Raw genomic sequence first — 12,922 nt, 5'->3', positions numbered from 1 at the left:
AGCACAGGAAGAGCATAAGTGAAAAGACAAGTTGGGAAGATTATTCTGGTTGCTCTACAGAAAAGATATTTGGGTAGAAGTCCTGGCTGACACCTTTCATTGCTTTCCAATATATTTTTCTTCCTTTCCTCTTCTAGTCAAAATCACAGTTTGTGAAGTCGTCTGTTTCTCATTCATGTAATTCAGAGAAATGGGATCATATTCCTAACTCTAGGGATAAATCCTGATTATTCCAAGTCAATATGGATATTTCCATTCTACTTGTTAGTGACTGATTTCAGTAGTGTTCATGTTCTGGCCAATAAACTTTGACGGCAGGTCTACCTGGGAAAAACATACTCATTTGCAGGAATGCTTTAGGAAATAGTCTCTTTATGCTTCTGGATGTGTTCATGATGGGAAGTTGCTGACCACCGCTGTAGCCATCTTTCACCCATGATGGTAGCAGCCTGAGAATGAAGTTGACAAACTTCAGCACAGATGAGCTAAAAGATAGAAAGAACCTGGGTCTCTGGTAACAATGATAAGCTGCTGAGTCAACTAGCTCCCAAATTTGCCTAATTGTTAGTGTTCCATCTTTGCCAGATAATTAACTTCCCTTAAACCAACTAGAATCAAGTTTTCTATTTTTGCTGCCCATAGCATTCTAACTATTTAGGGGACTAGAGTGGGAATGAGAGTCTAGCTCAGGGCCTGTTATAGCCAGCAAAACAAGGATGATGATGGCTTGGGCTATGGTGGTTGGTGATGGTGCCAGAGAAAAAGAAATTAGATGATTCAAGAGCTATTTCAGAAGTAGAATCAATAGAGTGAAGGATAGAAGGAATCAGAGGATAGATAGGTTAAGTCATTAGGAAAGTTCTGTACATGTAAACAACTACTTAATATCTAAATGAGCCATTTGAAAAATTCTTATTGAACAGAATGACTATGATTGTTCTTCTGATATTCTTTTGCATCTAATCTAATCTGTTGCCCAGTAATACCAACCCTGAGATTAGAAGTTAAAAATAGTATCACCACGTGAAGTTTGTTATTTTAATCTGTATCAGAGTCCAAAAGTCTAATTCAGGGAGCAGAAAAGACCGTACTGCCACTCTCAAGTGCTTTCTCATAGGCAAGAGTGACAACTTCCGAGCCAGAGCTTGCTTGGACAAATTGTCTTTTATTGTGAGCCCAGTTTGGTAAGAAAGCTTGCAAGGGAGCAGCCTCCACAAGAGAGCTGCTCAAGGTCATGTCAGCTGAGGCATCTTTGTGGGTGGCCTAGACGGGTCTGGTGTGATCAGAAACACACACCCCTCCTTCTCTCCCCAGCCTTCTCTGGTGGGCCTGTCACCTACCTGGAAAGGAAGGGACTATACTGCTTAAGCTCATAGACACCCTGAAGAGTTCATGGAGCCACGTTCAGCATGGAGTGTTTCATAGGCAGATTTTCTGGCGAGTTTCTTTCCACAAAGAGCTTTTAGCATCAGAAATTTGGAACCAAATTGGAATACAGATTTCTGGCGAGTTTCTTTCCACAAAGAGCTTTTAGCATCAGAAATTTGGAACCAAATTGGAATACAAATTTCATCTGTAAAATGCCATTTAAATCTGGTCACTTCCCAGGAGAGGTTTTCCTTGTGCTCACCATCTTTACTGTGTGCTCAGTGGCTCTCTTTTTGTGATAGCCAGAGGTACTAGGAAAGGGACGCTACTAGAGGCACTGAGGCTTGTGACCAGACCTTCCACCTGATCATTGCTGGGGGGCCTGACACAGCCACACATGAACCCTTTTCCCGCCCTCTTCTCCCCTTGTCCTCCTAAGACAAAGACACAAAGGATCTGGTTAGCTCCACTGCCTCCCCAACCCCCCAGAAGTTCACCAGGGACCCTAACTTTCTGGCAGGCAGTGAAATTTGCCTACCCAATGGACCCCAGGTAAAAAGGGTCTCTAACTGTCCCTGGGCCCAAAAGCCACCTTTGCACTGCCCAGGTGGGTCACCCTCCCCTTTCAATAAACCTGGCCTAAACATCTCCATTCCCGTCTCCTCTGTGGGTGCCACCACTTATGCCTACCAATAATAACAGATGTAAGTTACCATGATGGGGTTTTACAATGGATTAAACAACTTCTCCCGACATTCACCTCCACTGGAAATCTCAGCACGTGACCCTCTTGGGAAACAGGGTCCTTGCAGATGTAATTAGTTAAGCAGAGGACACACAGAGATACACAGAGAGGAGAAGGCCATGTGACAACAGAGCAGAGACTGGAGCCATGTGTCTCAAGCCAAAGAACATCAAGAATTGTGGGATCCAATAAGCTGGGAAGAGGCAAGGAAGGGATTCCCTCCAAAGCCTTCAGAAGGATATGGCCCTGCCAACACTTAGTTTTAGAAACTCTAGACTCCAGAACAGTGAAAGAATAAATGTCTGTTGTTTTAAGCCAGTCGGTTAGTGGCCAATACAAGTTTCCAGTGGCCAGGCCTCTCTGCGGGCCTACACCTATTCATCCCATGTCTTTCTCTCTGCCCAGGGTGTAGGATTTGGCTGATTTCACTTATCTTTTAGCAACTGCCATCACCCCCCTCTCCTCTCACCAAGCCCTGCTGTGGAGTGGTAAATACTTGTCCCAGATCCCCAGTTTTCTGCTAACAAGCTTATGATCCTCTCTTTGTTTAACTGTTTTATTTCTTAGCTAATTGTCAATGTTATTGATGAACAGATAGGCAAGCACACAAATAAGAATCTTGGAGAAATTAACAAGTTTATAAAACTTGTAAAATGTCAGCTCCTGCATTCTAGTTCTCACACTGATCTAGCATCTTAAATTAAATCAACAGTTGGGTATTATAGTTTTCTCTCTGTTATAAAAAACTAACAAAAATTGCAGTTGCAGCAGCGTTTTCTGATTTCCTGTCTCCCTGCTCAGGTGGCCTCCCAAAACCATGGCCCAGCCACCACCTGTAAAGGAGCCAAGCCCAGCAAGAGCACTGCCTGAAGCCTTGGGCAAAAGGCCGCACTAAGCACTGATGACCCTCATGGTATCTGGTAACAAAGGAATTTCTGCCTTCTCTGAATCAGACCACCTTTTCACCTGGGTAGGGACCATCCATGGAGCAGCTGGTACAGTGTATAAAGCCTGAAGTGTAAGTTCTCCTTAGGGTCCCACAGTAGCTGCCCTGACAGTGTACTCATGGGGAAGTTCCTCACGTGCTGCTGCCGCCCCAGTGTGGACACCCACACTGCGTGGACATCCTGAAGGACAGTGGTCTGCCCTATGTCACATCGGGTCCATCCTGCCTTTCATTCACAGCCTGCTAGGAGAACCCAACATCCATAGCCCTTTGATCACACATGCTGCTGAGCTCTGGAAAAATCCTGCCCCTTTTAAAAAGCAGCTGCAAGAAATCTACTCCAAGCAGGTGTGCAGCCAGGAGCCCTGACCTAGGCTATCCACCTTCTCCGCATATTATCTTTTTTTCCCTTAGATCAGCAGTTCTCAAACTGTGGGTCGTGACCCCTTTGGACTGTATTAAAGGTTTGGGAGGTTGAGAACCACTGTCTTAGATGGTCTACTTACCTTGATTTCTGCATTGGGGTCTATATTCTGAGCTGTGGTGTTTTTTGTTTTGTTTCTGTTTTTTAGATTAAGTCTCTGGTTGAGCCCTTTTGACATATATGGTTGTTTTTTTGGAAAAAACTTACAAAAATTGAATCGTATACTTCTATGGTTATAAAATTTGTATCCCATGGACCCATCCCCATGCCACACCAGGATTGTGCCTGGTAAAGTCCCTGATACTTGTTAGTTAAGAAAAGAAAATTCTCCTCGGCCAATCAAACAGAGGACAGGGAATTTTAGTACAGAGGAAAAACCGAGGGTGGAAAAAAGTCACAGGGTTTTGAATATTCCCCAAGAAAGGGAGCATTTGTGAGTATCTATGAAAATTAAAGTTACCTGAGGTGATGGGGTATAACTTTGTCAAAGCAAATTTGTCATAAACTCTGGAGACCCAGATATGTGGGTCCGAATCCCAACTCTTCTAATGACTGGTGTTAAATGAAAATTACAAGATCCATACGTTTAGGAAAGAAAGCTTTATTTCTTATAAAGGACTGCAGGCCAAAGTTTGGCCATTCTGTACACTGGGAAGCACAGCCTCCGAAGAAATTGACAGCAGGTACTTCTAGAAAGGGGAAGGGAAGGGTGAGATGGGAATATACGCTGAATGGGTGGACAAAGTATACATATTCGACCGGGTATAAAAAGAGTGTGGATATTTATGGAAGGGTAGTGTGCACATATATAGTGAGCAAACATACGTGTTATGTATGTTCCATGTCCACTTTGGGGTAACTTAATGGATTTAAATAAATTTAAATTAGGCTCTACATGTCAAGGTGAAGTGGAGGGCACAGAGGTATCTTACACTCAGCTTCTGAAAACTGGCCAGACCCCATACATGTTTCTTTTATCAGGAAAGAATGCTGGTCAGTTGTATAAATTAGTGATGGAGTGAATCTTTTGAAGGAATTGGTTTCTGGGGAATTCTTAGGAAAGAAAGCCTAATGTAGGTCAGCAGGGAAGGGGTTATAATGAAGCAAGTCCAGCCACCCATCCCATCATGGCCAGGAACTTAGCTTTTTTTTTTTTTTTTTGAGACAGAGCCTCAAGCTGTCACCCTGGGTAGAGTGCTGTGTCATCACAGCTCACAGCAACCTCCAACTCCTGGACTTAAGCGATTCTTTTGCCTCAGCCTCGCAAGTAGCTGGGACTACAGGGGCCCACCACAACGCCCGGCTATTTTTTGGTTGTAGTTGTCATTGTTATTTGGTAGACCTGGGCTGGATTCGAACCCACCAGCTCTGGTGTATGTGGCTGGTGCCTTAGCCGCTTGAGCTACAAATGCCGAGCCCAGGAATTTAGCTTTAAATGATCTTCTGGGATCTCCTTGGCCAAAAGGGTTCCATTCAGTTGATTGAGGGGGCTTAGTATTTTATTTTTATTTCTCATTAGCTATGGAAACATGGATGAGTTATTTAGCTTCTTTGAATCTCAGTTTTCTCATCTGTAAAATAAAGACAATAAGACTTAAATTTCAGGGCTGGTGTAAAGATGGAGTCAATATGAGTAAAGCATATGTCTGTCTGTCCCATCACTCCTTCTCTTCCCTCAAATCACTTTTATACCTGAAGAACACAAGTAACTTGTTTGTTTGTTTTGTTTTTTAGAGACAGAGTCTCACTTTGTCACCCTCGGTAGAGTGCTATGACATCACAGCTCACAGCAAACTCCAGCTCTTGGGCTTAGACGATTCTCTTGCCTCAGCCTCCGGAGAAGCTGGGACCACAGGCGCCCGCCATAACGCCCAGCTATTTTTTTGTTGCAGTTTGGCTGGGGCCAGGTTTGAACCCGCCACCCTCAGTATGTGGGGCCGGTGCCCTACTCACTAAGCCACAGGCACCACCCAACACAAGTAACTTATTAGAGGTCATTCTCAGATTATAAAGACTGAGGATTAGAGGTCAAATGTCTGGAATAAATCAACCCAATTTCCCCGGAACCAGGGAGTACAATGAATTAATTGCTATTCATTTTTCTTAGAAATTTCAGACCTATGTTAGTTTTAATTTTTTTTTTTGTAGAGACAGAGTCTCTCTTTATTGTATGAGGTAGAGTGCCCTGGCGTCACATAGCTCACAGCAACCTCCAACTCCTGGGCTTAGGCAATTCTCTTGCCTCAGCCTCCCGAGTAGCTGGGACTACAGGCGCCCACCACAATGACTGGCTATTTTTATTATTTTTTTTAATTTTCACTAGCAAAACATACACAGTTGACCCTTGAACAATGTGGGGAGTAGGGGTACTAAAATCCTGGGAGTCAAAAATCTGTGTATAACTTTTGTCTCCCCCACATCTTAACTAATAGCCTACTATGGTTTGGAAGCCATTCTAATAGCAAAAACAGTCAATTAACACATATTTTTTATGTTCTATGTATTATACGTTATATTCTTACAATAAAATAAGCTAGAGAAAAGAAAGTGTTTTTCAGAGAATCATTAAGAAAACTTATTTACTATTCAGTAAGTGGAAGTAGATTATCATAAAAGTCTTCATTCTCATCTTCAGGTCAAGTTGACTGAGAAAGATGCAGGAGAGGAAGGGGTGGTCTTGTTTTCTCAGGGGTGGCAGAGGCAGAAAAAATAATCTGCATATAAGTGAACCCTCCAAGTTCAAAACTATGTTGTTCAAAGGTCAAGAGTACTTTAGACTATTTTAAAAATATGCGATTTATTTTAATGTGTATTTACTGAGAAAGGAAATGACCCACCTCCCACATCTATCTGCATTAACGTTACTATTCCAGTATTTTCACTAGCATATATTTACTATTCAAGACAACTCTTGCCCAGGCCAATAATGTTCATTTCAGGAGGTCTCTGCAAACCTACCAATTCTATAATAGAAAGCATCAGAAGACAATTTGAACTCTAACATTCTTTGACTCTTTTGTCTCAAAATGACTCAGATTCAAAGACCTACCTTAAGCCAAACTCACAATCTCAGTCATTTCTTTGACCTTTCCCGCTGAGATGCTGCCAAGTTTTACAAGGGCGGTGGTCTGCCTTACCATGGTAAGCGATAACTCGGCCTTGTCTTGGCAATAGACTGTGTGCGGAAAAGAGAATATAGCATGTACTACTATACTTAGGAAGGCCTGTTTGGAAGGCTGGTCCATGGCAGGCATCTGAAAACTTGGATTTTAGGAGAGTTTCAACTATTCCTGATAAGAGTAGCTGAGCTTAGACTGTTTGTGCAAACAAATATGTTTATATTGAACATTTGCTTTACTGCTACAGGCCTTAAATTTTGGCACATACTAAATAAAGGGTACCTATGTGACCAGCCCCAATAATAACCTGAGCATCAAGTCTCTAATGAGGTACCTTGGTAGGCCATATTTCCCAGGTGTTGTGACAACTTGTAGTTTGGGGGAGTAAAAGTGTCTTGTGTGACTCCACTAGGAGAAGACCCTTGAAAGCAGGCTCTTGGTTTCTTTTGAACTTGGCTTGATTTGCCTTTCATTATATCTTTACTACTTTTCTTTGTATCCTTTCACTATGATAAGTCATAGACATGAATGTGTCTATGTGCCGATTTCTGTTATTGCCCCTATCGGGAGTGGCCTTGGCGTCCTCCAACTCAGGTTATCTTGGTGATATTTAGGGAGCAGATATGAACATTACCAAAGAAAAGTTGGAGGTTGGTGGTTTTAACTACAACATTTATTTACAGAACTCCTTAAGGTACAATTTCACTCATTTATTCATGTGTTCATTCGTTCATTTATAAAGCTTTTGTGAAACACACAGTATTTTCTGCTCACTCTCCCAGGAACTGGAGGGAGTAACAGAGAAAGGCAGAGAGGACATCAGATCCATTCACACAAGGGGCTCACAGTTTCATGATGCTTTTAAATAGAAAGATAATGAAACTTTGGCAGGAGAATTCTCAACTAGAGGTCAGAACAAGGGTTTGCCGAGCACACAGGACAGAGACAAGATCTTTGCTTAGGAAACTGGGGACTGTGTTTCAAAGGAATTGACATGTCATGGGGATTTAAAGGTTAGGTAGATGTTGGTCAAATGGAAGAGAAAGTAAGTTATCCCGACAGTAAGAAAAAAGCACAGAGATATGAAATAACTTGTTCTAGAAATAATACATTCAGGATGCCTAAAGCTGGGACTAGGTGAAACATAAAGCTTATGTTAGAGGTTAGAGCCTGGACTATAAACTTTTTGATTTTTGTTTTTGGATTTTTGGTGGACAATGAAAGAACATTAGTATAACCCTAGCAGGTTTGTTGGCTGATGTATCACAGGTGAATACACCAAGACACCAAGTTGCAGCAATGAAAGGTTTAATCGCAAAGCAGCCAAACAAGATGAGATGAAATCTGAAATCTGCCTCCCTGGCCAGAGCAATGGCTCACGCCTGTAATCCTAACACTCTGGGAGGCCAGAGGCAAGGATCCTTTGAGCTCAGGAGTTTGAGACCAGCCTGAGCAAAAAAGAGAGCCACATCTCTACTAAAAATAGGAAAATTAGCCAGGCATAGTGGCACACTCTTGTAGTCCCTGCTGCTCCCCAGGCTGAGGCAGGAGGATAATCGCTTGAACCCAGGAGTTTGAAGTTGCTTTGAGGTACGACTCCATGACACTCTAGCCTGGGGCAACAGAATGAGACTGTGTCTCAAAAAAATAAGCCTCCCCAAGGAGTGTGAGGATGGGGATTTTATGGGGTTTGGATGCGTAGTGGGCCAAAGTGTGAGGATAGTTTCAAAAAGTGTAGGGTAAAGTTATGGGATGGGGACTCAAAGAAACTGCATTCATTCCTGGGTGGGGGTCTTTCAGTCTATTTGGGGGGAATTCAAGATCTGAAAAACAAGTTAAGCAATTCTTAAAGCCTTAAGATTCCTGAAGTTTCTAACTTCAGAGATTCTATCAGTAAGGACAACGAGAATGCGAGTAGTCAGTGACTTTCGGTTAGTAAGCAGCTACAAGCAAGTGGACCTGAGTGTAGCCCATTAATGCTCAGTTATGTTTCAGAACCCGGCATGGGTAATTCTTGTTATCCCCGTGAGGATGGTTTTATCAGAAATTAGTGACAATGGTCAGAATTGTGGTTAGAAAGAACCTAAGTGAAAAGAGGCTGCATAATACAGTGGTTAAGAGGATGGAGCTGGACTGTCTGCATTCCGACATTAACTCTGCTACTTAGAGCTGGGTGAATGGGGACAAATTACTTAACCTTTCCATGCCTTAGTTTCTCCCTTTGTAAAAAGTGGGTAATAAGAACTGCCTACATGAGTTTTCATGAAGATGTATGTGCCAGCACACTTAAAGCACGGGGAAGAGTGTGGCTGTCAATAAACTGTGGCCTTTAGCGTTACCGCCTTAGAGCAGCATCTGTTTCACAAGCATTCTACTTGCTCCTAAGAATATTGCTTAAGGCAAGATCCAGTAGTAGTATAAGTGAATTAAGGTTTTTCTAAACATATCTGTATTTAAATCACAGCATATACACAGTACACTTTGATAAGTAGAGCAAGTAGGAAGATTGGAAAGTTCGTCCAGAGGATCGCTGCACTTCTTCAAGTGCAAGGTAATAATAGATTCTCCATAAAGCAAAAGTCCACTGCAGCCAACTAAACAAAGCCAATAAACATGTCATCCAGGGGCTGTTATCAGATTTACTCAAAGGCTAATGTTCTTCTGCTCTTCATGCTTATTGATGGCTTCTCAGTTGAATCACAGCCTTGGAAGTCAACCACACCTAATGAAGACTTCCAGCTTAATCAAGTAGTTCTTGTCTCATTTTTTTCCATTGCTATAAAACCCTTGTAATGCACTAACATTATTTAAAATGTATTTTTTTTTTGGTTAAAAAGAAAACCAAATACAGTGCAAAAAAATGTATGCAGAGGTAGAGGCTCTAGAGTCCCCATACGGAAGGGATTTAGAGGCAACCTTGCGTTTAGAACATTCTTCTCCCATGTAGCTCCCACCCTCCCTTCTGTCAAGACTCGTCAAGTATTTGACTGCGGTTCTGGTTTCCTGCAGCTGTAGGTATTCTTTGACTTCCTTGGCTTGTGGTCACATCACTCCAGTTTGTGCCTCATTGTCACAGCCATACCTGTGTGTGTCTTCTCTTCTGCCCCAAATCCCCCTCCACCTCTCTTTATAAAGACACTTGTCATTGGATTTAGGCACCACCTGGATAATCCAAGATAATGTCTTCTCAAGAACCTTGTTATCTCTGCAAAGATCTTTTTTTCAAATAACATTTACAGGCTCCAGGGCTTTGACATGGACACATACGCAACTCAGATTAAGTAAATTAACTTTCAGCAGTATTGTGTTTATACTTTGTGGTCTTTTATTAGAGGAATAAAACATATTTGTTTAAAATGTCCTTGTAAGCAAAAGTTCTCGTCCTTTTGGGTAGAAATATGGACTTACTATATTTCTAGTTAAAACCAAACTCTTGGGCGGTGCCTGTGGCTCAGTCGGTAGGGCGCCGGCCCCATATACCGAGAGTGGCGGGTTCAAGCCCAGCCCCTGCCAGACTGCATGCAACCAAAAAATAACTGGGCGTTGTGGCGGGCGTCTGTAGTCCCAGCTACTCGGGAGGCTGAGGCAAGAGAATCGCTTAAGCCCAGGAGTTGGAGGTTGCTGTGACCTGTGTGAGGCCACGGCACTCTACCAAGGGCCATAGGATGAGACTCTGTCTCTACAAAAAAAAAAAAAAAAAAAACAGACTCTACTCTGGTCTACACAGCCCAGCCCTGTAAATTCCCTAAATCTCTAATCTTATTTTGTGTTATTTTTTACCTGTGGGTTCCAGCCTGAGAGCAGAGGGATGGTCAGAAATTTCATCTGAAAGGATGATAATTTTTATTTATTTATTAATTTATTTTTGCTTTGCATTTTTTGGCCGGGACTGGGTTTGAACCCACCACCTCCAGCATATGGGGCCGGTGCCCTACCCCTTTGAGCCATAGGCACCGCCCAGGATGATAATTTTGGCGCAAGATTTATACTGAAGACAACAATCATGGCTCTGGCCCACCTCTGGGACCTCATCTTTTACTTTCCCTCTTATCCACAGCTGTTCTTCTTTCTGGGTTCACCGGACACCATTGGTTCTCAATGCACACAAGCACTCCTTGAGGACTTTGCTCAAGTTGTCTTCTCTGCCAAGATTGCTCTTTCCCCCTGTTCTTTGCATAAACAGCTCTCTCTTATCCTTCAAGTCTCCACTTAGATGTCATCTGCCCAGCGAAGTCTTCTCTGACCATCTATTTGCCCAGCAAAAAACAACAGCTGAATTGCTTAAAGAAATGATCTGAAATCTCAAGTGGAGTTTGCAGCCAAGTCTCTTAATATCTTTATATTGTCTTTCTCAACCTCCCAAATCTTGACCCTTTTTATTTGGTCCCTTAGCAGTCTGTATTTCCTCCACATAACATTTTTTTTTTTTTTTTTGTAGAGACAGAGTCTCACTTTATGGCCCTCGGTAGAGTGCCGTGGCCTCACACAGCTCACAGCAACCTCCAACTCCTGGGCTTAAGCGATTCTCTTGCCTCAGCCTCCCGAGTAGCTGGGACTACAGGCGCCCGCCACAACGCCCAGCTATTTTTTGGTTGCAGTTCAGCCGAGGCCGGGTTTGAACCCGCCACCCTCGGTATATGGGGCCAGCGCCTTACCGACTGAGCCACAGGCGTCGCCCCTCCACATAACATTTACCATAGCATGTTGGAATTGCTTGCTTCTTGGTCTTTAAGTCCCATCTCATAAGAATGTTCATGAGGGCAAGAACCCTGAGATCTTTGTAGATTTATGTGAGTTGTTCTAGCAAATTATTAAACATGAGAGGGTCACAGGACACCCTGAATCTGTAGGGAGTTGGTCATAAGGGGAGATGATCTGGGGATCCCCAAGTGTGGCTGGCTGGCATGTAAAGTGAGGACAGTTATGGAGAACTGACCTCTTAACTTGTGAGGTCTGTACTAACGAGGGGGGGGAATGGGGGTGGAGAGTTAGTGCCAGAATTGATTGGCAATTACAAGTTAGTATCAGAGTATCTACTCTGCATCTTCTGATGGCTCCTTGCCTAAGTTGTAAAACAAACCTGAAGCTCCCAACAAAGGCTGGGTTTGAAATATAGGTGTTGGCAAAAACTTCTTTAACATACCTCAAGTATGTTCAGTAGCAGCAGTGTTTTCTGTCTCCCTTATAAAGAAACGTTCTTTTAAAGGAGAAGGTGACATTAAACATGGAGCACTTCAGCCTGTGTTAAAATGTTCTGAATAAATATATATCATATCACAGGGTGAAAGTGTGGGAAGCCATGACAAGTTTCATTTAGAGATCTTGCTTCTTCTAAATCCTATCTCCTGGCAAAGAATGCACTCCTAATGGAGTATCCCATGTAACAAAGTGAAGAAAATATCAGTAAGAAATAATGAAAGTGGCAGAGCCTTAAATTCAAAACTGAGAAGTTGATATAATGATATATTTTAACATATGTATGTGAATTGAAAAAGATCTGCTTTGGCTGATTGATTTGATAATTGGTATTGCTGATTAAAATTAATGTTTTATATACATGAGTTAGCCAAATATGCATTTCCAAGGTTTTGAAAAAATATTCTTAAAGATCATGACAAAATAAAGGTGTTTTAAGAAAAAATATTATATGGGCAAAGAATTTAGAAAAATGTTAATATTTCTGTTTTCTCAACTCTGAGTTAAAATATATGGGGTCTTGAAATAAAAGTTACAGTATAATTGTTAATAATTATGTAAGTTTTTTAAAAAAAATTTTTAGTATCCTCAGAATTTGAGAAAGTGTAGAATTCGAAGGAGGGCTTAAATGAGGTGTCTTTATGATAGATCATAAAAAATAAGTTTTGATAGTAATTGTATAATTTTTTAGCATATATCTTGGAAGAAGGAATAAAGGAGGCATACTGTAAACCGAAGCATAACTACTAAAAAATAATATAAAAAGGTATAGCAGAAAGCCAGTATTGGAATTAAAATGAAATGGTCAGAAATATTACATTAACTCTAAAGAAAGCACAAAAGGAGGAACAGAGGAACAAATGAAGGATAAAACAAATAACTCGAAATTTCAAAATGATAGATCTAAATCTAACTATTAGTATTACATCAAATGTAAATAAACTAAAAACTCCAACTGAAAGGCAAATCTTATAAGACTAGATTTTTTTTTTTTTTTTTTGGCCAGGGCTGGGTTTGAACCCGCCACTTCCGGCATATGGGACCCACGCCCTACTCCTTGAGCCACAGGTGCCGCCCATAAGACTAGATTTTTTTTTTTTTTTTTTTTTTTGTGGAGACAGAGT

The sequence above is a fragment of the Nycticebus coucang genome, chromosome 23 (assembly GCF_027406575.1).
Source record: "Nycticebus coucang isolate mNycCou1 chromosome 23, mNycCou1.pri, whole genome shotgun sequence".
Lineage (NCBI taxonomy): Eukaryota > Metazoa > Chordata > Mammalia > Primates > Lorisidae > Nycticebus > Nycticebus coucang.
The sequence above is the reverse complement of the archived record's forward strand: the minus strand, read 5'-3'. Positions refer to the sequence as shown.